This window comes from Ovis aries, chromosome 3, assembly GCF_016772045.2.
Source record: "Ovis aries strain OAR_USU_Benz2616 breed Rambouillet chromosome 3, ARS-UI_Ramb_v3.0, whole genome shotgun sequence".
In the NCBI taxonomy this organism is placed as follows: domain Eukaryota; kingdom Metazoa; phylum Chordata; class Mammalia; order Artiodactyla; family Bovidae; genus Ovis; species Ovis aries.
In genome coordinates this window covers 130,223,704-130,249,018 of record NC_056056.1, presented here as the reverse complement: position 1 = coordinate 130,249,018, position 25,315 = coordinate 130,223,704, and the positions used below count along the sequence as shown (strand labels likewise).

Sequence of the window (25,315 nt, the reverse complement as noted above, 5' to 3'; positions counted from 1 at the left end):
CAAACCTAACCAAGCACTCTTGCAAACTCTGATAATCACACTAACAATAATGAAGAAGAGGAATCTTTCAATTTAAAACTGTGACCCAAAATAAATAAATAAAATAAAACTGTGAACCATAAATACTGAAGGAATTGTATTTTCTTTAGAGCACTTAGAATAATGAAGAAGATAAAAGTGAGATATTGATCCATCTGCAACGATCATCTTCCTGATAATTGCAACAGAATACATTGTAAAGCATTAGCTAAGCCTATTCTTTATAATCTATGAAAGAGAATTAACATTTTCATCTTTAAAGGAGAAAAAAGTCTGTTTGAAGGCATTCAGTCCTGATCATAAATTGTTGAGCTTTTTGAGAACAAAGAAACATGCTCCGATTCATTTCAGCAGTAAAAGGATTTTATTTTAAAAAGAATTTAAACAGCTAAAGGTCACTGAAGGAGGCCCAGAGATGGATTGTAGCCAGGGAACAATGTCTCTACCTGTACTGCAGAGCCGCTCCAATGAAGTCATCAGCATCCCCTCTCCCAGGGAGCCTCTCATCCCTCCAGACCCCCAGCTCCCAGCTAGAACTCCATCCACAGCGAGACACCGGACATTCCCTCCAGACCCTCTATAACTGCAGCCTCAACAAACTGATGTCTCTGCCTTCATCCTTGCCGGATGAATTATGTGCAGAGCTTACCTCTAACCATCAGTGATTTCCAAACAAATTCAGGACAGATGTGCCTGACTGGTAGACCTAGATTCCATGGTTGCATTCTAACTATTACATAGAGTGCTGGGAAAGTAAGTTTCTGGCTTCTACGTTAGAGAGAACTGCATTCATAAAATGGAAAATCACCCCGAATATGAAGATAAATATCAACCACAGCTGCTAAGCCTCAGTCAATGAATAAAAGAATGCATACATATTTTTTTTTCTAGGAGTTTTATGGCTTCAGGTCTTCTATTTAAGTCTTTAACAGTTTGCATTTGTGTATGGTGTAAGGAAGTCGTCCAGTTTGATTCTTTCACATGTTGCTGTCAGGTTTTCTCAACACCATTTATTGAAGAGGCTGTCTTAGATTAATTGACCATATAAGCTTTTACACAGCGAAGGAAACTATCAACAAAATGAAAAGACAGCCTACGGAATGGGAGAAGATATTTACAAACATATCTCTGATGAGGGGAAAGATTCCAAAACGTACAAAGAACTCATACAACTCAACAACATAAAAAAAAAAAAATGGACTCAATTGGAAAATGGGCAGAAGACCTGAATAGACATTTTCCAAAGAAGACAGATGGCCAACAGATACACAAAAAGATGATTAACATCACTGATCATCAGGGATTTACAAGTCAAAACCACAATGAGATACCACGTCACATCTGTCAGAAGGGCTACCATCAAAAAGACAACAAATAATCAGTGTTGGTGAAGGTGTGCGGAAAGGGAACCCTTGTGCACTGTTGGAGGGGGATGATAAACTGGCGCAGCCACTGTGGAAAACAGTAGAGATTCCTCAAAAAGTTAAAGGTCGAACTGCCATATCATCCAGCAATTTCACTTCTGGGTGTTTCTCTGAGGGAAACAAAAACCCTTATTCAAAAAGATATACATACCCCCATGTTCATTAGAGCATTATCTATAATAGCCAAGATATAGAAACAACTGAAGTGTCCATCTATAGAAAAATGGATAAAGAAGATATGGTACAATCAGTGGAACATTACTCAGCCATAAAATAGTGAAACCTTGCCATTTGCAACAATATGGGTGATGTAGAGGGTATCGTGCTAAATGAAATAAGTCAGAAAAAGGCAAATGCCACATGATATCACTTATGTGGAATCTAAAAAACAAACACACAAACCAAAATGAAAACAGACTCACAGATAAAGAGAACAAATGGTTGCCAGAAGGGAGGGGAGGCTGGGTAGATGAAACAGGTGAAGGAGATTAAGAGGTACAACCTTCCAGTTACATAATAAAGAATAAATAAGTCATGGGGACGTAATATATAGCATATAGAATGTGGGCAATCATATCACAATAATTTTGTATAGTGACTGGTGGTTACCAGATTTTCTGTGATCATTGCATGCTGCTGCTGCTAAGTCGCTTCAGTCGTGTCCAACTCTGTGTGACCCCATAGATGGCAGCCCACCAGGCTCCCTCATCCCTGAGATTCTCCCGGCAAGAACACTGGAGTGGGTTGCCATTTCCTTCTCCAATGCATGAAAGTGAAAAGCAAAAGTGAAGTCGCTCAGTCGTGTCCAACTCTTAGCGACCCCATGGACTGTAGCCTACCAGGCTCCTCCGTCCATGGGATTTCCCAGGCAAGAGTACTGGAGCCACTCCTAGGCTTCTGTTATTCTGCGGGGGAAAAGGAGAGAGTAAACTAAAATCGTTTTCTTTTGGCTGGTGGTATATTCCTCCCAGTCTACCCTTCTCCAATGATCACAGATAGAAACATTTCTAGCCTCAGAATCCAGGCCCCATCTCAGGCCCAGGGAGTACCACGCATAAAAAATGAACCAGTCTTCAAAGCAATGGTGGGTTCTAGATACAGCTGAGCTACTAACCAGACCTGGGGTTTTCTATTTTTTATTTCTTGGCATATATCTCATCTTGCCTGCCAAGCTGAAGACTGCTTGAAGACAGGGATCAGATTTTTGTCCACTGTGTATCCACACCTCGAGGAGGTAGTCAACAGAAATTGGCTGAATGCAATGCATGAGAGATTTAGAGGGCTCCAGTTTACCCACCTGCAAAAAGGAAGGCATCAGACTAAGTAATCTGATAGGTTAACAGAATTTTAAAGCAAAAAGGGACTTTAGAACCCTCTGGTCCAGTGGTTTTCAATTCAATCAGTTACAATCCAATTTTCATAGTGCATGCAAATATCAAATCATTATGTACTATACCTGACACTAACATAATACTGTACATCAGCTATATTTCAACTTAAAAAAAGAAAACGTATAGATGAATAAGGGAAACAATGAGGAATGCTGGTAAGTTATTCAGATCAATTCCCCAACTTCACAAATGCAGAAATAAAAGCACATAGACTGGAAGTGACTTATTCCAAATCGATTTCTTTTCATTCTAGACAATGAGTTTTTCAACTCACAGAGAAGACAAATTCCTTGGGCACCCCTTTCTTCCAATTCCACCAAAGACACATTTAATTGCCTATAATATTCATTCTTGTTGAACCCAGATTTAGCCTCACATTCTTTCTCAACACAGCCCACTGAGCAGCCACAACCGTAATTGGCACAAGAAAGGAAAACTATTTGCCCTGCCTGTATTGCACCAGGCTGACATTCACTCAACAAATTCTTAAATGAGTCAATGAGCAGAATAAGTTTTAGTAATAATATAATCAACACATTGAATTCCACAAAGGATCTTTTAGGTTATTTGTTAGAGGATCTCTTTGAGAATTAATGTTTATTATGCCCAGTTGCCTCTATTTTGGTTACTGGCACAAATTCACAATTTGTTTACAACAGTTAATAAACACCAGGCTTCAACTTGTTTTCCTCTGAGTGAATGAGAAGAGCGGGGCCATTGTTGGGGCCATTGTTGTCTTGCCAACGATGGCGCCGCTCTCCTCATTCACTCAAAGGAAAATTCTTCTCTTTGTGCTACTCTCCAGCCTCAAAGAGAGTGAGATTATGGCTTGGGAGGTGTGTCTGTCTGGCATGGGAGGTAGTAACTGCAAATAGTCGCTGGGCTCTAGTTATCTCCTTTTGGAAGGGGGAAGATGGCAGATCAACTCCCTACCTGCTGTCACTGCTGAAACCCAGTATATTGAACTCTATTTAACTGTATTTAACCCAATGAGGAAACAGGCCTGGTTTTCTATGCAGATAATTCAGTCAGTAAAATGAAATCTGTCTAAAGTGGTCACAGGTTTTGTTTTTATAAGGTAAGCTTTAGGATATGAATGGCAGGAACTTCAATTCAAGCTGGCTTAAGGAAATACAAGGAACTTTATTGTTTCATTGAAAAAAACACGGAGGAGTGGATTTAGTTCCAGGACCTCAAACAAGATCACCTCTGGACTTTGCCATCTTGGCACTGGGCCTTGTATTCAAGCTTTATGAAATAGCTACTGGGAACTCCAAATTCATATAATCCCAGGCTCAAGTAGATAGCACTTCCTGGTAGCATCTGCATAGCTATTGTTACTCCCTTTGATGGGAACAACTTGGTTTATGAGAACATTTGAGCAACAGTTACTATGGCCTGGGTGATTCAGCGCTCTGATTGGCCTAGATCATGTTTCCACCGAGATTTGAGATTGGAACCAGCACTGTTACACCTAGAAATAGTGACTGTCCACAACAAGGGCATGATCAGACAGTCTCCAGCAGGGAAGAGATGGCATGCTTGAAGGGAGATTTGAAGAGAGTTTAATGAAGGGACCACAACAGTATGGGCAACAGTATGGAAACCAACAAGGAATGGAGACGCTCTCAGGACTGGGGATAGTGGGGAACCAGTACCACTCCTAGGGCTGAAGGACAGGGGAGGGAGCCAAGCCTGGACCTGCATGAGAGGCACAGCCACAGGAACAAAACACCAGTCAGGGGTGCGACCACAGGAAGAGGAACACAGCCACTGCCAATGCACAGCCCGAAAGATAGGAAGTAGATGGACTCAACTCCTCCACCCTCTCTCTCCCCCCAGCTCCTGATCTCTTGCCGGTGACTCCTATTGGCCAAATCTAATCAGAAGCCAAAGGGTGGGGAGTCCTGGGTGACACAGTTTGCAGAAGTCAGCCACTTGAGACAGAGAGCAGGGTGGAAAGGGCTATAGATTAGATCTGGAGAGCCATCAGAGAACAGTCTGAGACTGTTCCTCTAAACTAGGGATTAGCAAATGACAAATGGGCCATGGGCCAAGTCTGGCCCACCACCTGTTTCTATAAAGTTTTATTGGAATCCATTCAATAGGCAAACATTTGTTTACTTATTATCTATGGCTCCCTTTGTGATATAACATCAGAGTTGACCAGCTGGCCCTTTACAGAATAGATTCACTGGTTCCTGGCTCAGTTGGGTCAACTCTAGTGACTCCAAGGACTGTAGCCTGCCAGGCTCTTCCGTCTATGGGATTCTCAAGGCAATAGTGGAGAGGGTTGCCATTTCCTTCTCCAGGGGATTGTCCCAAACCAGGGATTAAACCCCGTTCTCCTGCATTGCAGGCAGATTTCCACTTATTCCAGATCCCTGACCAAGGTCAACACATCCACTGAGCCTGACACCTGCAAGCTTTTCAAACAAGCCTTTTTTTTTTCCAAATAAAAAAATAAATGACTGAAAGCACTGGTGTCAGTCAACATGAGTGACCCTGAGCCTCAACCCTCTAAGATAATTGAGACTACAAGCCCCTCCAGCTGTTTTCACGTATTTCAGTTCCCTGTGTGGCTTACTACCTTCATCTGTGGTTACTGCGGGAGTCCGGTTTTCTGTGTACTTCCTGAGATCTGTCATTACCTTGTCACCCAGTTCAGTTCATATGGACATTTTCCTTGGCTGCTATATTATTGTTCAGTTCAGTCGCTCAGTCATGTCCGACTCTTTGTGACCCCATGAATCGCAGCACACCAGGCCTCCCTGTCCATCACCAACTCCCGGAGTCCACCCAAACTCATGTCCATCGAGTTGGTGATGCCATCTAGCCATCTCATCCTCTGTCGTCCCCCTCTCCTCCTGCCCCCAACCCCTCCCAGCATCAGGGTCTTTTCCAATGAGTCAACTCTTTGCATGAGGTGGCCAAAATACTGGAGTTTCAGCCTCAGCATCAGTCCTTCCAATGAACACCCAGGATTGGTCTCCTTTAGGATGGACTGGTTGGATCTCCTGGCAGTCTAAGGGACTCTCAAGAGTCTTTTCCAGCACTACAGTTCAAAAACATCAATTCTTGTATATGTCCAAGTCCTTCAGTTCATCTCTCATTGCTCTTAACTAAATAAAGTTCAAAATTTAAAAAAAAAAAAAAAGCATCAATTCTTTGGCGCTCAGCTTTCTTCACACTGTTACCCCTTGCCAAAGTCCTGGAACTTAGAAGAGGCTATGCCTCTAAGATATTTTCATACTTTTTAGACTTTGAAATGGGAGCCTGCTCTTTACATTCTTATATCCCTTCCTTATGGCAACTTGGGACAAGAACTTCAGAGGCTAAGGGCTCATTGCATAGCCCCATCAATTTTTTATTGGAAACTCTCTTTCCTGTGCCATCAACGGAGGTACCAGCGTGGATGCAAGCATCTGGACTCTTTCCTCTCGGGAGGAATTCCTCACTACCCAGAGCAAGCCTCACTCTGCTGTTGTTAATGGGTGTTAATCTTAGCATTGCAACTCCACATTCCTACCCATTCATTCAACAGGATGTCTTCTAGGGGCCCACTAATAGTTCTAACTTTGAATAGATGCCTAACACTCATCTTTGGGCTTCCCTGGTGGTTCAGACAGTACAGAATTCACCTGCAATGTGGGAGTCCTGGGTTAGGAAGATCCCCTGGAAAAAGGAATGGCTACCCACTCCAGTATTCTGGCCTGGAGAATCCCATGGACTGTTTAGTCCATGCGGTCACAAAGAGATGTACACGACTGAACAACTTTCACTTCAACAACCATCTTTACCAACCCATAGTTTTTTGAGATGAGGCACAGCTTAGCTACTACTTTGTGACCTGTGACCCTTGCCTTACATTTTCCTTAAAGTTGTCTAAAAACAGCCAGTCTATATGAGCAACAGCAACAAAGAGGGAACATGTACAGGCAACATGGTACCGTGACAATTTAACTGAAGCCCAAATTAATCCAACAGTTAATGATGCTGTATTAGAGTTCTCCAGAGAAATGGAACCAATGATCAATATATATCCCATATATTCTATATCCTATAGTCAATTCCTTACAGTAAATCTGTAATGCATATGTAAATATGCATGCATACAAACAGAAAGAAATATATGTAAATACATATATAATATATATAGTACATCACATATATACTCTATATATATCACATATATGCTCACATATATACTCTATACATCACATACATACTCTATATATATCACATATATGCTCACATATATACTCTATACATCACATATATACTCTCTCTATATATATCACATATATGCTCACATATATACTCTATACATCACATATATACTCTCTATATATCACATATATACTCACATATATACTCTATACATCACATATATACACACACACCATACTCCATAAAGAACTGGCTGAGAAGGAGACTGAGATTATGGACACTGAGAAGTGCCACCACCTGCCGGTGGGAGACCTGGGGAAGCTGGTAGTGCAGTTAGAAGGCTAAGATCTGGAGTCAATGGCGTATATTCTAGTCGTCTGAAGGCCTGAGAACCAGGAATACTGAGGGCAGATTACTGTCCCCTCTCAATAGTCAGGTAGAGAGTGGGAATGCTTCCTTCCTTCGTCTTTTGTTCTATTGCAGACCTCAGCGGATTACCTAAGGCACGCCCACACTGGGGAGGGCGATCCACTTTACTCGGTCCACTGATTCAAATGCTAATTTCTTCGGGAAATACCCTCACAGGCACACTCAGTAGTAACATTTAACCACACCTCTGGGCATCCCCTGATCCAGTCAACTTGATGCATAAAATCAACTATCACAGATGTGCACAGCCATCTTTACTGTGCTGTATGGCAATTGGGCATGGATGGTACATAAATGCTATAATTGCTAATTTTTACTCAACTCTAACAGGGGTTAGCAAGAGAGAGGAAGAAGAAAACTAGGAGTAACTGAAAAATGCTCTGTCTTTAAAGACTCCTGATAGTATTTACAAACGGGAGGCATGTTAGGGTGCCTGGAGAGACAAGACAGAATAAGATGGGGAAGAGGACAGGTGGAAGAGAGGCAGGATGAGCTGGGAGGCAGGGGGTCCCCTTGATTTCAGGTGGCCTCAGCTGTAGCAGCTTGAAGCAGGGCTCAAGTTCCCCAAGCACAGACAGAGGCTGGGTCATGATGGTGAGAGCACCAAATCCTAACCACTGAACCACCAGGGCAGTGATCAGACCCTACCCTTCAACTTTGCAGAAAAGGATTCCCACAAAGCAGAAAGGAATGAAACAAGTATTTGTTAAAAGGAAGAAGAGTACAGTACGTGCTGATAGATACATGGGCAGACTCCAGAGGGACAGTCCCTGAGTCGCACCCTCATGGCAGCTTGAATTACCTTTATGGGGTATTTCTTCTGGTTTCCTTTGGTCAGTCATTTTGATTTGCCTGGTTCAGAGTCCATATTTTGTATATCTCAGGATTCTCCCATGTATGCACACACAACTCTTGGCCAAGATGGGTTCTACTGCAGAGGCCTATGGGTAGAGTATCTCTTGGCATCACTCCCCTTTGACCTCCGAGGAACTGCTTTGCCCATGTGTAGTCAGGGAGGTCTCCTGACCTCGAGAAGGAGAAATACATGGTCTGGGCAGGGTCCAGGCTCCTCTCTTAACTGTCCTGCTATTGTCATCTTAGACTTTTGGTCCATAAAGCATGAATCTCCTACCACTTTATCCTGGGGGGCCATCTACCTCCCACCTCACCAATGTTGTCCACATGGCCTCTGGCTGGGGAAAGAACTCTCCAGAACTGGAGGGGAAGACATGGGACACTGAGAAGAGGGGCCGAGACTCCTCCAAAGGGATTTCTTAGGAGGCAGCTAGCTGACTGACAGGGTACTGGAGGCAACTTTGGCAAGATACCTGCCTGGGCACAGTTTAGTAGTAAATATGCTGCTATGGCCTAACTGTCTCTCAAGATGTTGTGAATTGGAGCTCATGGGCTCATTAGCTCATTTGCTCATTGTTCATTAGCAAAAGCCCCTGATTATTTATCTTACCCAAGTGAAGAGCCCTATTTCATTTCCCCAACAGAAAACAATCAAGCTTGTAGCTGGATAATGAACAGAGAAAGCAGCCTTGCCCTTCTACCAGGTGAAGGCAGGAGGAGACGCCTGCAACCCAGAAGAGGGGCCTCACCCAACCACACCCGCACCCCCATCTCAGACTTCCAGCTCCAAAACTTTCTGAAGCTCAGCAAAGAAGGGAAACTCTTCGAGACAGTCTGTAAAGCAGCCCTATTAGGACCCACTTTAACACTGAGGAAATGCAAACCTAGGAAGACGTGCTTTTGGTGTTTCCCCGAGATCACACAGTGCTTTGGACCAGAACTGTAACCCAGCCGCCTGACTCCCACCTCTAGTGCTCTAGCAAGACTGATAAACAGCTCCCGTGGATGACAGTGGTGCTGGCACGGGCATCCCATTGCAAATCCAACCAGAACACAACAAAGTGAGGGCCTTCCCTGGTGGTCCAGTGGCTAAGACTCCGTACTCCCAGTGCAGGGGGCCCGAGTTCGATCCCTGGTCAGGGAACAAGATCACACCTGCTGCAGATAAAGATCCCGCACGCTGCAACTAAGACCTGGTGCAGCCAAATAAATAAATGTTTAAAAAAATACAACAAAGTGAGATATTCTCACGGTACTCAGGAGAAAGACCACAGAGCAGATGGTAAACTGGCTGCCACCCACACGCTGTGCGTACATTTTTCTTGTTCTGCACAACATTTTTTAAAAAACTAGCTGCCAACATTTTTAAATTGATCTGTTTAAATGTTCAGTTTCTGATGTCCCTGGGAAGAAACGGCAATATCTGGCCCTCTTCCTTCCAGGGCAGTATTTCCTTGGGGAGGAATAGTTGCAAGTAGCTCAATGGTAAAGAATCCACCTGCCAGTGGGTTCGATCCCTGGGCTGGGGAGATCCCTTGGAGAAGGAAATGGCAACCCACTCCAGTACTCTTGCTTGGAGATCCCCATGGATAGAGAAGCCTGGAGGGCTACAGTCCTTTGGGGTCGCAAAGCGTCAGACATGAGCACGCACGCACACGTGCCCGCACAAGCACACACACTCATTGCCTCTCTCCGTCTCCTGCCATGGCATCTGCCACCCTCGCTGCGTGCCGTCTCCAGGTGGAAGGTGCGCTTTCACGTGGACCTGGCAAGGCCCGCGTTGCTCATTTACAACACCTGCCTCACCTGCCAGCTTTTTGCTTGTGACCTCTGACTGGGGAAACCGCAAGAGCTTCCTGCAAATGACTTACAGGCTAGGGAATGGAAGAAGCTGACGCAGCACTGCAAAGAAAGAGCTAGAACCAATGGGGAGGGGAAAGGGCATGGGGGAGGGAACATGGAGTTCAGCTCAACGTCAGAACAAATTCTAGACTTGACTTCTCAGCCCTGGAACTGTCAAAGAAAGTGTTTGGACACAGTGGAATGCCTGTCTATCAGGGAAAAGGAAGGATTCCTCCACTGCCAGGGGGGCAGGACTCTATCCCCTTTAAGGAATTCTTCAATGCTCAGATTTAAAAACACTTTAATTGGATAACACAATCATATCATTTCAAAAATGTTAAAAGGTGTACAGTGGAAAGTCAGACTCCTTCCACTTCTATCCCTCGGGGTTCAGCTCCTCTCCAGGAAGCAGCCGTTGTGCCTTTCAGTGGTCTTCCCAGAGGCATCCTGTGCCTGAGCTCACGATTTACTTTTCCTGACACAGTGATAATTCACTATAAAAGAGGAAGCGGGCTTGCACACAGACTCTCAGATTTACCAACACACACACACAAGTTTTCCAGCCCTCTCCTGGGAATCTTCAAACACACACAGCCAATCACAATCATCTCCTACGCAACACCCTCCAACGCTTCTCATGGTTCCCTGAACACAGGACACACTCTAAGCGGGCTGACAAGGAAGGCCCTCTGTGGGCTGCCTGCTGCCTCCCCTTCAGCGTTCCTTCTTGGCAACGCCATCTTTGTTCCATCCAGGCCGAACTGCTCTTGTTCACTTCCTGCTGGGGAGCCTTCCCCTTCCTCATCTCCTCTGCCTGACGTGTGCTGTTCCACACACTGCCCGTCCCTCACTTGTTCAGGTTTCCTTGGCCCCAGCCGTTCATTTACGGAGGTCTTCGTGGCTGCCCAGACCAGGTGAAGTGCCCCTCCTCCTGCCGCCTGACTCTGTGTCCTTGTCCCTGGTTGGAACACTTCCCACAGTTTAACACAGTCACACACACAACTGCCTGTCTTCCCAGCTAGGCTACATGAGGGCCAGTCTTCACTTAACAACGTACCCCCGAGCACTCGGCACCCATCTGACACAGAAGAGACACAAAAATATCATTACTGAACCAACACGTGAGACTCACTAGAGAGAGAAAGCTCACACCCTACCCCATTCCTGGCACAAATATAGGTAGGTGGCTGGGTAAACTGTTATCTCAGAAGAAAGCAGTCTTATGGTAAAAACCTGATTCCAAATGTCCACCCTCTGTATTTAAAGATAAGTCACACCCTATGAGATGTGAAATGAGGATTTCCTTTGATCTAGTTTCTGCCTAGCACTGAAAAGCTTTGGTCCTCTGCATTCTCTGACAAACAAAACTCAACCTGTAATAAGCAGTCACTAAACTGGTCATAATTTTCTGTACCGGGAACAAGAAACCAACCAACCAATGTTTAGAAAGGGCATTTGAGAAAACGAAAAATAATTTCTAGGAATACAATGGGACCCACCACTTGGTACCCCCAAACAACCATATTTAAGAACTGTTAAGACAACAGGCCTCAAATGGCATCACTTATGCTAAGCCCCACATCACCGTACTGGGACTTCATTATATTTTTGGCTCTCCCAGTAAATGGAAGCTTAAACCAAGTACTCAGGAACCACCTGGGCAGCACTAGTGGGGTCTCTGCCTGACAGACCCCTGCCCGCCCCTGAAGGAAAGTAACTGCATTAACCACCTGCTTCTGGGCCTAGTTTATTTCCCTCGTCCCTGCTCCCTTGTGTTCGTAAGTCTTTCATTCCAAACAGCTTCTGGAGCTCCTTTCTTTGTACTAGACTGGATGCAGCTTGGTTCGAATTGACTTTTCCTCAGTTAAACTCTTAAAAATTTTAATACGACTCAGTTTATCTTTCAACAGTTCTGTTAGTAAGAAGCAGAACCAAAGGAGACCCGGCGGGCCCAGGAGCAACGACGAACAACCAGACACAGTACCTGCGGAGCTGGGAGTTCACGGCCTCCCTGCCCCAGGAGCTGCTGCAACGGTCCACGTTGGAGCCTCTGGCTTCCGCCTTACTAGCTTTCAGGGTTCACATGAGCGTTTCTTTCTCACCCACAGTTTGGAAAGGACCGGAGTTGGAGTGGGCATGACTGAAAAACTGGATTGAGTTCAGGGTGCAGCTGATTCTGATGGGCTCAGTGTGAAGTATCAGTTCAGTCGCTCAGTTGTGTCCTACTCTGCGACCCCATGAATTGCAGCACACCAGGCCTCCCTGTCCATCACCAACTCCCGGAGTTCACTCAGACTCATGTCCATCGAGTCAGTGATGCCATCCAGCCATCTCATCCTTCGTTGTCCCCTTCTTCTCCTGCCCCCAATCCCTGCCAGCATCAGAGTCTTTTCCAATGAGTCAACTCTTCGCATGAGGTGGCCAAAGTATTGGAATTTCAGCTTCAGCGTCAGTCCTTCCAAATCAGGTGAACACAATTTTGTTTTAACACTAAATGAGCAGGTTAACCTTTAGGAAACCTTACGAAAATCTTTAATTACAGTGGGCACAGCTGAGAACTTTACTTGAGTAAGCCTATCCATTTACGAGATGCCTTAGAGAAAAGTGAGTCTTAGCCAAGCGTTCGCCCTAAAAGGTAGAGGGAAAATGTATTTTCCTCCCTGAAAGGAGGACCTGTATATCTCTAGTGACCAGAATGAGACCTGCCGGGACACCCCACACACTTGTGTTCCCAGGACCCAGGATCACATCTGCCGGATTGGATGCTGCCTGATTGGATACTTGCTCAAATAAACTCTCAAAATGTCTAATATGCCTCAGTTTATCTTTTAACAGAACCTAAAAATAACTGCTTCCTATTACCCAAAACTCTAAACGCCAGCTTCTAAAAAAAATATACCTTTTAGAAATGGAGGGAAACTGAGATTCTCCATCTGGCTACTCACATTCTCTGTGATTCATCCTGCTCATCTTTCTTCTCTGTGTGTATTTGCTTAGTTTCTCAGTTGGGTCTGACTCTTTGCAACCCCGTGGAATCTACCAGGCTCCTCTGTCCAAGAGACTTTTCCAGGCAAGAATACTGGAGTGGGTAGCCATTCCCTTCTGCAGGGGATCTTCCTGATCCAAGGACTGAACCCCAGTCTCCTGCACTGCAGGCAGATTCTTTACTGTCTGAGCCACCAGGGAAGCCCCATTTTTCTGCTAATGCCTCTCAAGCTCGACAAGCTCCTCGGGCCACTCTGGGCTCTCTGAGCTCACTTTTTCATCCATGAGGATTTCTTTCTTCAGCTGATTTGGACTTGGTGCTTTAATTAAGTACTCTATCTCAAATATATAGTTCTTTTCTCAAAATGTTACTTTTTAAAAATTCATGAAAAGATAGAACCTCATAGCTGTCATGGCCCACAGAGCCACCATTCTCAATTTTTAAACTTTGTTCAATGTGGAGAACCATTTGGGTTATATCTGAGTCCTTAAGACGTTGTAGTCTGTGTGTCAGATGAGCCCTTGAGAAAACGTGGGTAGTGAGACTTGGAACAAACAGGCCCTGTGGGGCATGGGCGCAATGTCAACAAGCCCAGGCAGAAGAAAGGTTGTGGAGCTTCCAGAACATGTGAAAGCTTCGACTCTGTGGTCCACAAGAGAAGCGGGTCACGGCAGTAAACAGCTCCACTCAAAATACCATAAGGTGGTGAAACGTAGCCAGAGATTGAACCATAACTGTGGGCGATTTTACAGTCACTGAGAGACATTGCCCTGCTGGAGAATTGTATTTAGCCATTGCTGGCATTTTTACTGTTGTTTTGAGTCTTTTAAAGTTTTTAATATTGCCACATCATAGTTTGCTCTTTGAAAGTAGGCTGTAAACACAAGAAGAATGAGAATCATCAACTTAGAAAGAGTATCAAGCAGCCACCCCCACCCTCCACCCAGTCTCCTGTTTAAGGCTAAGGAACTGAAGTCTTAATATACTATCATGTAAGAATTGAATCGCCAGTCTATGTCTGACGCAGGATACAGCATGCTTGGGGCTGGTGCACGGGGATGACCCACAGAGATGTTATGGGGAGGGAGGTGGGAGGGGGGTTCATGTTTGGGAACGCATGTAAGAATTAAAGATTTTAAAATTAAAAAAATAAAAAAAAACTAAAAAATAAAAAAATAAAAAGAGAGAAGGGATTTGAAGTGGAGCAACACAGCTGGGGTGGGGTACACACAACCAGGATGAAAATTCAGGCCTCAGGACATCCAGTCATGACTTTTCTACTACATCTTATTTCCTCTCTGTGTCTATAAACCTAGGTCATCAGGGCTAAAAATGAGTAGACAAGAACTGGCAAAAGACAAGGACTTCATCACATGCCTCCCTGCACTGAAGATGTGTCTCCACTTGGTTCTTGCACCGTGGACCTTCTCCTTCAGGGCACCCAAGATCACAGAGATGGAACTCACCTAAATATTTGCATCGAGAGTCAGACATTTTGTTCAGATAAGCATGACTTCAGTTGGCTTGTCCTTGTTTTGTGACTTAGGGCACCCTTATGTAATACGTGATGTGTCTTCCTTAAGGAGAGTGAAGTAGGGAAGAGCAGGGCACGTGGAATATTTGGAGCTGATGGCACAGGAGTGGAGAACTAGGGAATGTGCCTGGCTCAGCCCTAGACCCCAAGGGGAATGGCAGGAAGCATAGTTTATGGTATCCACATTGACCCCTGGTGTGCTTCCTGCAGGAGCTGGTGTATAATGGGTTTCAATTCAGTGGATTGACTGAGGCAGTGGGAATCCAGGTGAAGGAAGATATTAGTAAAAGGTATTATAAAAAAGGTATATATATGTATGTAATTAAAAGGTATTATATAAAAGATAAACATATTATTTAAAGGTATTAGATAAAGGTATAAAAGGAAGGTATATTAAAAGCAGGTAGGAATTTGTGGCATGATAACTTGATTCACAGCAAATCCACCTTCCCTGGTTGAAGAAGGAGAGCAGCCTCCGGCCCACGGGGAGAGGGGTCTGGGAATAGGCAGGCCAGAGTCTGGTGCTCACCTAAGCAGTCTGAGGTTTTAAAAGGGGATCCAGTTCCAGCAAGATTGTTGGGAAGTGAGATGACGGAGTGAGACAGCATCAGTAAGGACTGCTGAGCAGGGACCCTATGCTTAGGGGCATAGGAGGCACCAAAGATGCAATGGAGAACACGATGGAGGAAAGGTGTCTGTTTTAAAGAATATTACGTCTAAACATTTTTTTTCAAAGTTTAATAATTTGTGCTTTAGAGTCAAGAAACAACCCACAAATGTCCACCTGTCCAAAACATAGGAATGTTTTATCTAAATTCCCGTCAAGATGTCACGGACCAAGTCTTTGTGTGTCCCTCCAGTTTCGGGTCTTGTAAGTGTTCTCCCTGGTGCCCCAACCCTGGACCCCACAACAGTTTGCAGATCCTGCTGCTTGTTGCCCTCCAGCCTCCCTGAAATGCCTTGAGATGCCCTTCCCTTCCTCACGTTCTGATGGTCTAATGGACCATCTTGTTAGTCCTTCCACTCTGTATCCCGAGAGTGGATCCCTCCCACTTTTATCCAGCCACTGGATATCTCAGTTAATGTGTTTATGACCAGGGTTCATATTTGCTGTTACATACCAGGTTTGCTGTGCCTGTTGTAAAATTATTCAATTACTTTTGTACAACTTGATTAAAAAAAATTGCTATCCGGGGACCCTCAATACCCCTTTCCCCCGGGTTCCCACTCAACCTGGCCCCTCCTCTTGCACTTTCCGGATCACCCCAGGGTCTGGGGAGATTGACGTTGTGAGATCTTCTCTTGTTCCCACCTACTCTTGAGAAATCCAAATGTGGGTCAGAACCCAGGCTCAAGTCTGCTGGTTTATGAATCCTTTGGCTCCTCTGAGACTTTTCTCACCTGTAAGATGGAGATGGAAGAGATGGATGTCTGCTTGCAGGGGTCCAATAAGATTGCTGGGTTGATGGTCATATACGTTCAGATGTCAAGAGCTAGCCTGTGGTCATTTTGAATAAGACAGAGTGAAGCAAGGACCCTGAAAAAATTCCGGATGGAGGGAACAGGCCTGGCCAGCACCAGCCGCTGGCTCTTGGGCTGACAGATATAGCTGCTGCTGTCACTGCCAATCCTCTGCTACCCAGCGGCCAAGGCTGGGGCCGGTGAGGCCGGACCTTGCTTCCCAAAGCCTATGTAGTGGCTTAATTGGCACCAGGCTTCTTATCTGACTTTAGTCATCTAAACTCTCCAGGAATGAGAGAAAGCACCATTTTCATCGCCTTTGTTTTTGTCCAGAAAGGTTGAATGGGTGGGTGAGTTTGAAGGCTGCAAAGCCTTCTGAGAATCAGAGTCTCTTGGAAGTTTTTAAGAGTCCAGGCACTATTTCCTGGAAAATGTGAGGTTCCTGGGGTTTATTAGAAGCTTAAACTTTTGGTCAAAGTTAAACATCTAGATAAATGTTCCTGGGAAGTGTCATCAACACCTTCTTAATTGGCTGTCTTGGCACCATCTCAAGGCTGTGGTTTCTACTTCAGATGCTGGAGCAGGACCAAGCCCAGCTCAGGGTCTCCTTCTGGGATGGAGGATAAGTAAGAACCTCCGGCTTATGTTTCCGAATTAGGGACGTAAAAGGAGCCTGGCTGCAGGAATCGCATGAATCATATTTACATTAGTGTTGGAAAGTGCCTTTCTCTCCAAGAGATTATATTCCTTCAAGGGCTCCCTCCTCCGCCCCCATAGTGCAGGTGAGAGGTGAGGTAAGAAAACTCAGCTCTTCCTGGATGGATACCTTTGCTCTGGGCTCCAGGGGCCAAGGGCCAGGACCAAGGAAGTCCCCTGTGAGTTTGCATCCAGATGCGCAAGAGCATGGACCACAAGTAGAAAGAATAGCCAGGGACTGCCCCTCTCCCCCATATGTCCTCTTAGAAAGCTCTCCTCCAGGTTGCCACCTCCCAGCCTGCTTGGAGGAATTGAACTTAAGTTCCTGTAAGCACAGTAGAATGACCTCGCTCTAAAATTCTATCTGGCATTCCTTCCACTTTCCTGATATTTCATCCCTTCTACTCTTCAAATGAAATGGTAACTCACTCCAGTATTCTTGCCTGCAGAATTCCATGGACAGAGGAGCCTGATGGGCTACAATCCATGGGGGTCACAAAGAGCCGGACATGACTGAGTGACAAACACTTTAATGCCCCAAATGAGGCCATATGAAGTTTTTGCCAGAGTGATGGGTATTGAACAGCAGATAAGAGAAAATGGGACTCTCTCCTGACTTTTTCTTTTAAAAGTCCTTAAAAGGAACAATAGTGACAATAAAAATTCAGAGCATGAATAACAGATTTGGAAGATCCCATGAGAAGGAGGAAATCTTCTGAATGTTCTTCTAATGCGGGGTGGAGGTGTCAACTAAGTGGGGAAATCACAATTCCTTGGGCATTTGCAGAACTCTGGGAAAGAGGAACCTGCATTTTCTTCTCAGGCACAGGCTGGGCAGGTGGTAGAAAGCCAGAGGAACAAATGGCCCAGAGAGGTGTGTGTGTGCAGGAAGGCTTTACGTAAACAGGGAGCATGTCCTGGGCCCTGGTGAACTGCCCTCTGTGTCTGAGAGTGATGTGCGATTAATAGGGCCCCTCAGACAAGCTCACTAAGTTTCTTGCAGCTGAGTGTGACTCATGAGGGAAACAAACATAGTTAAAAGGATGGGAGTCTGGAGGATCAGCAGTTTGAATAAGAAAGGACTCAATGGTGCCCTGCGTGGACTGGCAACTGAGCAGTGGAGCAAGTGAGGACATTTTTGAAGTGAGATTATATTTCCATTCTTGCTCCCCCAAGAGAATGCAAGTTTTTGATATAAATCAAATTACCTAAGCAGGTTGACTGATATTCTTATACCCTATTAAGAGTAGAACTCCACTCTTGGAAAAAATTAATAATACATGGATCCACTGAAAAAAAAACACTGAAAAGATATACATCCAATGTTCACTGAGGTTCCCTCTGGGTGTTGGAATTACTAGCGCTCTCCTCTCTCCAGTCTCTCAAATCCTTTCCTTCTTTCTTTTCCTTTCTTTGTATCTACTTTTGTATTTTTTCACAATGAACTATTTTCTAATCTTCTACAATAAACTTGTTTTGTTAAGAGAAAGCAACACAATAGAATAAGAAAGACCTAAAAATAACCAGCATCCAGGGTTTATTCCATTTCCTTTGGAGGATGAAAGAGTTCCCACTGACATGTGTTTGATTTTCCTGCTAGACCTGGGACAAGCTGAGGATCTCCTGTGTGCTCTGGACTATACTTCGCCCTTTCTCATCTTCCATACATACCTAGGATCCAGCTTTTCTAGAAAAGAAAAATCTTTTCTAGAAAAGGAGAATCTCCAAGAATCTTCTTTGCATAGGCCTACTGTTTGTGTCTGCTAAACTAGTTTTTGTTGTTCATAGTTTGGGAGTATACAGGTACATTTAAGGCGCTTGCCTCCTTTATACAAGCAGGATGCTGACTCCCTTACTTGTCTATACTTGGGAGGCTAAAACAACTTACACATTTGTATCTGAGGGCAAAATCTAAATTATACCAAGGGAATTTATCAGGAGTGGGGGGGAACTGTGTTAAATTCTCATCTCTCTGGAATGTGGAGAAATGGCTAAATTAGTCATGTTCCGTCTCAGGCAGAGAACCTACCACCCTCACTCAGCTTGTTATAAACTTCTGATAAGAAATTTGAATAACCATCCAAGTGAATTACCTGCCTTGCATGTTTCTAATCACTGTCTGGAATCCCCATGGCACCCAGGATGCCTCTGAGGGGTAGCTTGGCTCCTGCACCACTTTATGAAAACTCAGAACATGAAAATTCTATTAAATCTTAGCCTATGGCTCAGCAAGTAAATTTATTGCTCCCCACAAATCATATTCATTCTGGTTTCAAAGTTTTAGGCTGAAAGAACTTTGCATTTTCACACTATCTATTACTACCCACCTCAGCCCCTACATATGGAATAATGAGGAAAAGACTCAGGATGAGTCCTGATGGCCTTCAACATATAGAATTTCTAACAGACTGCCTGATACTGTGAGAAGTCAAAGATCTGACTCCTTTCCCCCACTCTCCCCAAGATATCTATGTCCTATTGCTTCTACCGCCTACACAATTCTGGAATGAAAACAGCTTTCCTCCATCTTTACAGTCACGTCCCCAGGTCAGACAGAGACACTGCCATCCTAGCGTCCCACCTGGCCTTCAGTGGCTGCCATCCTTCTCACATACAGATGTGGTCCTGCCCTGGCCCCTTACCAAGCTGTGCAGCAGACCCCCATGGCTCCTAAATCTCCATGGCTTTACGGTAGACCCTCAACTCTTTCTCGTGGCTTTCAAGTTTTTTTCTTAGAAGCTAGCTTCACCAGAAGCCTGTGGGATGATAGGTTTTGCTTGGCTCACACAGTGCTTTTTTTTTTTTTAATATAAATTTCCAGTAGAGCCAATGTCTATAAATTTGAAAGCTTTGTCTACAAAGCCCAACGTATGGCTTCTCTGGAAAAATCGGGGTATCTGGTAATGCTGGGCACAGGCCCCCACATGGAAAGGGCCTCCCATGTGGATTGGGACTTTGTCTCCAAGTCCTCCCAGCCTGAGCCACGCCTGCTGTGTGCCCTTCCTCCGGCTCACAGAGGTCACCTGTCTGATGCTGTGGACAGGTAGGCTCTACATGACGGCCCTGACGAGGCTCCCCTTCCTTCTCTCTCTTCTTGCCTGCCTGCATGCCTGCAGGGAGAATCTGAGGGGCTAACTTTTCTCAGTCGGCCTCACCCCCTCATATGCACAATCTGGGCTCTCTCTCACCTCTCTGCTCTGTAGTTGAAAACCCACCTTTGGGAATGTCTAATTCCAATTCATTCTTTGGGTCTCTGTTTAAATATTCTCTTTCTCAGGAATGTCAGCCCCGATCTCCTCTGCCTAGGCCCCATCCCCAAATCATGTTTTAATTGTCCCTCCATAGAATCCCCTATGGTGTAAGAACTAAATTTGACACTCAGTATTACTACCTGCTGCCTTGAAATCTGATGAAATCAGGGAGGCCTCAAATGGCATAATGGCAAGGTCTCCTCCCCACTCTGCTCCCATGGATAGATAACTTCCCTAATCAAATAGCCCTCTTTATCAACCCCCACCCCCACCCCAGGTGCAGCTCCTGCTTATCCTTGAGCAGTGGGTTTCAGTTCCCTGCCAGCTGACGAACTATTCAAACATGCCAGTCACATCCTCCTGCAGGAACCAGGGGCCTCCTCATCCTCTTGATACTACAAGCCTGCCTGTCACAGACCCTGATGGTTCCACTCGGCTCCTGAGAGCCATCTTTGTATGGTATGTGGTATCTTCCCCAATCCCCACCCACCCCGCCATGAGGATATGTGGTTGCTAAACTGCTGTGTCTCAGCTGTCCAGTGCTGAGGGTCATATATTCAGTTATCCCCATAACCCTAGGCTGGGAATCCCTCCTCAACAATAGGGTGCCTGGGAGGTGACTAAAACAGCCCATATGTACCACAACTGCTTGCTTACTTGCCTTTTCCCCACTAGAACACTGACTCCATGAGGGCAGAGACCAGGAGGACAGCAATGGGTATATTGTCTGCCTCCTAATCCCCAGTACCCAGCACAGAGACTGGCACATTCAATAAACTCTTATTGGTCATCTCAGCAGGGTGGTAAGGATCTTATCTGTAGAAGTTATTCAGCCAGAGCAGCGGAAATAAGCATCTCTCAGAGACTTCAGAGGCTTCCCCTGGGTGACACTTACTGCACTTCTCAATTCTTAGGATTCTGTCATTTCAATAGTTTCTCTGTTCTTCATGGAGTTACGGCAGTCCATATCTTGCTGAATAGGACAGGATAGAAAAGCAATCATCCTTCATAACAAAACAAGTTTTTTTCCAAGATGCAATCACTAATGTTAAATAGCCTTTGTTTTCAAGAACTAGGGACCCAGTTCAATGAGCAGGACATTGCTATGCAAAATATGAAGAGGCTGCAGAAATGAGCCCATTTGTTCTCAAGTGCACTATCACAGCCTCTGGTGTGTACTGGGGGAAGATAAACCCTACCATCTGTAGATGGTTTAGTAACAAATTTATACCATTTCCATGTGTGAGTAATGCAGTTGTCGAAATGAATCTAATCAGAATGCTGTTGTAGCAGGGAGGATGTTCTCACTTAAATTCAAAAAGCTTTTCCATCATTGCCAGATTTTTAAGAATCAAAATCCAGCTGACTTTCTGCAATATGCCACTTAAACATCTTGGACATAAATTTATGTGCTAAAATAGTAGCAACACCATTGAGTTTCTGTGAACATTGTAAAAATCACCCTGTAACCTGACGGTAACTTAGAGAGGACATACTTACAATTTAAATTTCAAGAATGTGTCACTGCTTTTTCTTTCATTTATTGAGTTAAAACTCAAACTCTTTTAGAGCCATAAAATATGCAATTGATGCCTGTCAGACCAGTCAGAGAGAGAATGCCCAGTGCTTCATGGCTAAGCTATGCCTACACAGGAAACTAATTTTAAGGTCAATTCATAATCTGATCAAAACTTTGGCTTCAGTAAATCTTACTTTGGTTCAAACTCTTATTTCAGGGATGAGGAAGGAGGTCCAACAGAGAAAAATAATCAGGATAAAAATGCCAGCTCTCCACAGGGGACAATATAGCAGATTGGATCAGAGCTCAGGCCTTAGATTTCACTACTCTGGGTTCTCATCTTGGCTCTGCCACTTATTAACTGACTCGATTTAAACTTAACTACTCCCAACCTCATCATCTTAAAATGGCAACATTGAGAGTACTTATGCCATTGGTGATGTTGTGAGCATTAAAGGGGTAAATGCATACAAATGCTTATCATAGCTATTGGCACTCAAAAAGCATCTATAAATGTTAACTATTATTGTTATGGTAAATTGGTTTCACAAAATGTCCTAGCAATGAAATCCCTGAAAATTTGATTCTGCAACTGACTACTGGAATCTGGAATTTGCCTCTTGGATTGCCAATGGCAAATTGGATCCCTACCATTTCTCATGATTTAATTAATGAACTGTGCCAATTTCCAGAAGAGAGAAAGCCAAAGAAAAGTAGGGATGGTGTTATAGACAATAACTCATTGTGAAACAGGAAGGGCATTACCTTTCTAGTCATTAAGGAACTGAAAACCCAGCCAAGCCATGAAGCCCTCTAGGTAAAGGGGATCTTCAGCACATAGAGGTGGCTGCAGACTGACTGGAAATCTCCCTGGATCTAGGAGCATCAGCCCCAGGCATCACGTGTTGTCCCTTGGGGCTTGTCATGCCATGAGTGGTCTTGGTCATTTGGAGTCCAAGAAACAAAGCCAAGAGTCTGAAATGATGGTGGGCATCTAGAGCAGCCCTGAGGCTTCACAGTTGGATAGTTTTCACTATGAAACCTGACATAGAATAATAAGCCCTGGCATAGGCATGTTTTTATCCCTCTCTTCAATTTCTGTCTTCCTCTAACCCTGAGTTTCTGCAGCACCAGAACACATCAGTTAAGACACTGATAAAGGAAGATAGACAAGATGATCCTTCAGAAAAGGACAATCACTTGGATAAAACCAAATTAGCCCAGTATTCTGACAATTATCTCACCACTATTTATAGAAACACAGGTAAGAAAGTATATTCTTCTTTACCTCCCAAGAGGCAAGTACTTAATGGGAAAAGGGACACACAACTTCTTTATTGTAACCTCCACATCTAAGTTGTTTCAGAGTAACATAATCTACATGTACAATTTGGAAATACATAAACATCCTGTGGGCAGGAATCATGGTTATATTTCTCACTGCTGTATGCAAAGAATCTAGCCCAGTACCTAGAACATAGTATATATTCATGAATATTAAAATAAATGAATTAATGTATATGAGCTCACTCACTTTTTCATTTTATCTGAAATCTCCTTCTATCTTTGTCCATTCAATAAATTTCAACTCACTCTAAAAGTCTCTGTTCAATTGGCGTTCATTCTGTGAAATCATTTCTTTCATTTCAGGAAGGAAAAGACCTCTTCGCCTCTGTTTCCATACTACTCAGAACATGCCTTCTTGTAAAGTTTACTACATGCAAACAACAAAACCCATTCTGGCAAGTTGAAGCAGAAAGTGATTTGTTAAAGGATATTGGGTGGCTCACAGAATTTGGGGGACGGATGGAAAACCAGGTCTGAATGCTACCTGTGCTGTGCTATGCGTAGTTTCTCAGTCATGTCTGACTCTGCGACCCCAAGGACTGTAGCTCACCAGGTTCCTCTGTCCATGGGATTCTCCAGGCAAGATATACTGGAGTGGGTTACCATGCCCTCCTCCAAGGAATCTTCCCAACCCAGGGATCTAACCAAGGTCTCCCACATTGCAGGCAGATTCTTTACCACCTGAGCCATCAGGAATGCTACCTACTTAAATTTAACACCCAGGAAAGAGCTTGGCCATGCCAGCTGCTTGAGAGGGGCATGGTAGCGGCTGCTGCTCCTTAGCACTGATTAGGCAGTGTAGACCTGAGGATGTAAGCTTGGCTACTGCTGCTGCTGCTAAGTCACCTCAGTCACGTTTGACTCTGTGTGACCCCATAGACGGCAGCCCACCAGGCTCCCCCGGCCCTGGGATTCTTCAGGCAAGAACACTGGAGTGGGTTGCCATTTCCTTCTCCAATGCATCAAAGTGAAAAGTGAAAGCGAATTCGCTCAGTCGTGTTCGACTCCTAGCGACCCCACGGACTGCAGCCTCCCAGGCTCCTCCATCCATGGGGTTTTCCAGGCAAGAGCACTGGAGTGGGGTGCCATCGCCTTCTCCTACCACCTCAGAATTTCTAGACAGCTCTACCACTCTCCTAGTCAGAAGATTCCATCCTCCTCCCTACCACTACCACCTCACATTGATCACTTCTGCCTCCGCTTGTGCCAGCACATCCAAGTAGAAGAACGCAGACCACATACTTGATGTCTCGCCACAAGGGGTTCTATTCACGCAGTCACTGTAGCAGAGGAAGGTGAACTGGAACACACGCGGAGTGAGTCATCCGGCTCTCTATGTGCCATACTCCATGACACCGCCTGCTCCTTCACTTGGTGTGAACTCCCTAAAATCTGAGAGAAAAAGACCAGCACCATGGAGGCTCTGTGCAAAAAAATCCAACATCTGACCAATAGGAGTTCCCAAGAGAAAAGAGAGTAAATAGGAGAGAAGGCAATAATACAAATTAATTTTCCAACACAAAAGACTAGAGTTTCCATACTGAAAGGTGAAAATTTAAGAAGATCCCTCCTAGGCACATCTCTATGAAATTTCAGAACACCAAAAATAAAGACCCTACTAGCTTCAGAGAGAGAAAATGGTCACCTATGAAGGACAAAGAAAGAGATGGACCGGCACAGCAACACTGGTGCTGAGAGGAAACGGGACAACAGCTCTCAAACGGAAGAGAAATGGTCTTTGACGAGTTCTGTCCCAGATAAAATGTCATTAAATAATGATGGCAGAGTAAACATCTGCCATCATACAGGCAGGCCCCAGAAAGTTCACCTCCTATGCATTCTTCAGTTGGGAGTTACTGGAGAAGATGTGCTCCAATCAAATTAGGAATTAAATCAAGAAAGAGGAAGTTATAAGATCCAGGGAGAACCAAAGGGAAGGAAAAACAGCAGCTAGTTATCAGTCCCAGAAGGCCATCAGTCTACATGAGAGGAGGGAGGTAATTGGAGAGTTCCTAGAGGACGGCTCTGGGGAGAAAAGAACTTCCATAAATTACAGAGTATGCTAGAGACATTTTAGGAGCATAAAGAAATGATAAAGGCAGAAAATACAAAAATTAAGGCAAGTAGAAATTCCAGGAAAAATTAAAAACTGTGAAAAGATGAACTGCAATCATTGCATACTGCTCTCCAGAAAGATAATGCTATAAGGGCTGTTTAATGATTCTCCATTTCTAAAATCAGCAGGACAAAGCCTGCACAGAAACACCTGTAACTATTATGGATCGTGTTAGTGTTAAACTACAGATTCAAATGAGATTTGCAAGAAGGAAAGAGAAGTGAGAAGAAGGAAGGGGTGGCCATGAAGTATGAC

The 25,315-nt window shown here is 44.5% G+C and overlaps 1 long non-coding RNA gene across 2 annotated transcripts in view; it reads right to left on the bottom strand.

Moving 5' to 3' along the window:
- Window positions 1-384: 384 nt before the first annotated feature.
- Window positions 385-25,315, bottom strand: part of LOC105607935 (uncharacterized) — a 49,776-nt gene continuing 24,845 nt past the window's right edge. For both annotated transcript variants that reach the window (XR_009599886.1, XR_009599885.1), the window contains one exon: window positions 385-24,336. This is a non-coding gene — a long non-coding RNA (uncharacterized LOC105607935). The remainder of the gene's footprint in view (window positions 24,337-25,315) is intronic.